Source organism: Aquarana catesbeiana, linkage group LG01, assembly GCF_042186555.1.
Source record: "Aquarana catesbeiana isolate 2022-GZ linkage group LG01, ASM4218655v1, whole genome shotgun sequence".
NCBI classification, from domain to species: domain Eukaryota; kingdom Metazoa; phylum Chordata; class Amphibia; order Anura; family Ranidae; genus Aquarana; species Aquarana catesbeiana.
In genome coordinates, this window is record NC_133324.1 from 891,828,021 (window position 1) to 891,832,099 (window position 4,079).

The 4,079-nt window shown below is 45.7% G+C and overlaps 1 non-coding gene across 1 annotated transcript; it reads right to left on the reverse strand.

The window, feature by feature from the left end:
• Positions 1-208: 208 nt before the first annotated feature.
• LOC141125048 (small nucleolar RNA SNORA35) lies at positions 209-337 on the reverse strand. The gene has a single exon (XR_012241349.1). It is a non-coding gene; the product is annotated as a small nucleolar RNA SNORA35 (small nucleolar RNA).
• Between the last annotated feature and the right edge of the window lie 3,742 nt (positions 338-4,079).

Here is a 4,079-nt window from a genome sequence, read left to right on the forward strand (position 1 = left end):
GACATCACTGCATTAGCTGACCACGATGGAGCCGAGTGCAACAATGACCCCCCCCCCCCCCCCAATAGGTGTGTGATGTTTAGAGAGACACAATGGACGGGTGCAGCATGTCAGTCTCTACAGCATGAACCAATCAGGGTTTACTTCCTCCTTATAGGGGCAAAACTGGGGTGTAGAAAAATGGAAGTCGAGGCATTTAGCCATTAGTAGGTGTTCCCAGCTATCGGAAGGGTCGGCCCACAGCAGAGTCCGGCCTTTCTGCTAGAAGGGGATTTTTCTGGCACCGGAATGAGACCCCAGAGTCAGAGGAAGACCAAGGAGACACTTGACAGTGCGGGAAGCACATGCATTTTAATGGGTAGGCAGAGGGCAGGTGAGCCTTGGTGGAGCCCACCGCTCCTTAAAGGTACAGGAGCACACTGAAAACCCAACACATAGCACTATGGCAGCAAAGATGTCAGTGCGTTGCCTGACCAATATAATCAAAATACATACAAGTGGCCACTGCCCTACCTATAACTGGTCTTTGCAGCAAGGAGCACACGGAGCATGTATGTCAAACAAATACAAAGAGATTTCCAAGCTCAAACTTACCAACCAGCCAGCGACCAACTGAATTGACCTGTCTAACAATATGCGTTAAGAACAAGGGTTTAGTCAAATCTCTTTGTATTTGTTTGTAGAGTGTTCCAACTTCTGTCTGTTTTACTGCATTCACTGTTCTTCTTTTTTAGTGATGTCCTTTAGTGACTGACACTCCTTGTCCTGGTATCGAGGGAGTTCCCCCATTGTGGTCACAGACAGCAGTGATGAGCTTTAATTATATTGAAAGGATAGCTTTAACGTAAAGTGAGAGAATTAAAAGTTGCAATAAAACACACTTACCTGCCTGTTTGCAATCTTCTTTAGAATATACAAATGTGCAGCTTAAAGTGGTGTTCCGGACGAAATTATAATTTTTAAATAAAATTAGCCCTATAATACACAAGCTTAATTATTCTAGTAAAGTTAGTCTGTAAACTAAGGCCGTGGCCATCTTAAGTGTGGGCATCTGAAGCCAGACTGTATTTCTTCCTGGATCTCATCCTTGCAGATCTCGCACATGCTCAGTGCAGCACAAGCAGTGTAATAGGTTTCAGGTTAGGTTTCCATAGCAACGGCAGTGTCAGAGTGAGTTGCCGCCCCTTCCCAGAAGGCATTGCAAACAGGAAATGATGCGATGGGCCACGGCCAGGGAGGAGGAAGTGAAAAATGAATACAGCAGATATACAGTATACAAAACTAAAAATAATTGAAACAATTGTAATCAAACAAACGTGCAAGTGTAAGGAAAGTTCTGTTCAAAAGTGTCCATATGTCAAATGGCGAAAAATGGGAATTTAAATAAATATTAATTGATGAATAAAACAAAGTCCATGTTGTACAAAGCAAATCCCAAGGTGATACGTAGTGAAAATTCACACTGTAGTGACAAGTGCAAAGATGAGACCTCCACCACAGGAAAACACTGCTGCTTACCGGAAATCGATGGTCCCTTATTACAGGGGAACACGCTGAGCAGATGGCTGTAACCCCAGCCCGGGATCTCACAGGCAGGCACTGGATACCACAGTGTCAATGGGGATCGTCCCCATAAATCTCAGCAGAGTAATGTATTCACCAGAAAAAAAACACACAAAGTGCTCCACATAGCGTAAATCTTTTCACATTTAATGAAATAATAAAAGCCAAATGAACACTTACAGATCGGTGAAAATGTATAGGCAAAAACAGTAAGGAAAAGCCGTCCGGCTTCAAATCAGCCCGTAGCTTCCGGGACTGAACGTGCAGCGGTGACGTCAGGACGTGGCTCCTCCTCCCCTTAGGGAGGAGTCAGCACCGATAAGGGAGCAAGCGGATGTCACATCACTGGAGTAGAGGTTAGTATTTTTAGATATTAGTTATGCCTTAAAGCAGAGCTAAACAAATCGATTTAACAGTTTTAAAAAGCAGTTACATTGCTGGGAATGTAACTGTCACACTGCTAGTTTCGTAACTGATTACATGTGCAGCATCATGGCAGTTGAAGATCAAACAGAGGCCAAGATGGCAGCTTCCTTGACTGAAAAAGATAGGAGGGTTTAGTTCCACTTTAGATTTGGTCTGGGCTTCTCAACTTATTTGCCCAGGCTTGTAAAAGTCCTTATAAGTAGTTGTCCAAGCCCATCTACATTGGGCTCTGCTCGGCCTGTTTTTTCGAGTGCAGGGCAAAGCATCTGAATTGGGCCCCAGTGCCTAACCCATTGGTTGCATGTGGATCAACAGAGCTTAGTGTGAGCCCAATGTGCTCCAGAAATCAGTTCAGGTTGGGAGCACAGTAGGTTGTGCACTGTGGCAGTGAGTGCCAGGGGCTCTGGGGGCTTTAACGCTAGATGTACCAGCTGCCAGTGACAGCTTTGATCAGCTTCTGGGATGGCTAACATGCTACAGAACGGTCTGAAGTCAGCTCTCCGCTGACGTCACTGCCATCAGTCGAGGCAGCGCGTCATCCCGACTTCCCAAGTTTGGATCTGCCAGCTGCCTTGATTGATGGCAGTCTCAGCGAGCCACTGAGATGGCCGCTCCCCGCCCCTCCACATCTCAGCGCTCCAATGAGCATGGAGAAGCAGAGAGGAGAGACGCTGACTGACAGTCAGCAGCTCTCCTATCGGGGATCTGTGAAAACTAAGCGATGTTCGGTGGCTCGGTTCTCAGTGCAGAGACGACAGGGGACAGATGCAGCATCAGTCCAATGCTGCATCCACCTAGGTAAATATGAATCAAAAATGTTTTCTATGCTGACTCCACACCTATCTGGGTCAAGTCTGCTGTCTTTACTGTGAAATTGTTACAATATTGATGTGTGGTAGATCTGGGGAATTGATTGGATATTTTTTCCTGCAAATTTTCTAGAGATCCACATAAAAAGGGGCTCTTCAGTGCCCCAAAGGAAAGCTACGGGAAACACTAAAAAAAAAAAATGTAGGCCGTTATGCTGCCGGTTGGCGCCCCCAGCTGGGGGGGGGGGGCACTTGGGGCTCCCTGTGGGACAGGGAACCCTTAGAACTCTAACTACCAATCTTGGACATACTGCCTTTAAGGATCTTGGCCAAACATGGACTATATGGACTCTGTGCTGCCTCTGGTGGATTATTTACTAATCATGACCCCATCCTCTAATGGACAGTAAGGACTCTCTGCTGATATTCAGGTATGTTGCCTGTAAAGCAACTTGTACAGGAATTCATGTGCAAAGCTGCTTGCTAAGAACTGTTACTGTATGTTGCCTTTTTATCAGTAAAGTTATCATTATCTATTTATTGCCTAGTCTGAAGTCTTACGTTATGTGGTGTATTGCATAGCATATCCAAAGAACAGGGATTGTAACAAAGGGACTGTAGTTTAGGGTAGATACAGTGCACTTTAGTCTAGCATGTAGTTTGCTGTCTAGTGTAGGCTTTATTGACATTGCTAGGGACAACCATATATGTATCATAGCTTAAGGCAGACAACCAGCCAGGGAATATGTGACTTGGCATAGGGATGGTTACTCTGTTAGTTAAGGAGTGTTGTGCTCATCCCCTTCACTAGCAGCTGGCTCCCTGCATTTTGAGACCAGACCTGCAGCACAGAGTACCTAGAGACCTAACCTGGGAGTCACGGAAGAGATGTAGAGGGGCCCCTGAAAGAGAGAGAGTGAGCGAGCACGTAGTTACAAAGTGTGGTTCATTTCCTGTATCTATTGGTAACTGTGGACATGTCACTGGGAGTGAGGTGACAAGTATTGCTGGGTTTATGGATGCCAGTGCAGGCTTTGCAGCACTAGTTTCTAAATGCTGTACCTGGGAGTTGGTGTTTTCTAACTGTGATAGTGTTTTCTTGGCTTAGGTTCCATTCACATTTGGCGTTTTGTCATCTCGGGCAGAGTCGCAGCGATTCGCTACAATCGCTAAATGCCATGTGGCGCAATAATTCACGCAACAATTGCTGCATAAAAACAACGCTTGAAGCTTGTCACCCAAAGGAAGCTCCTGTTCCTTTTTGGGTAACTGTCAGGGAAC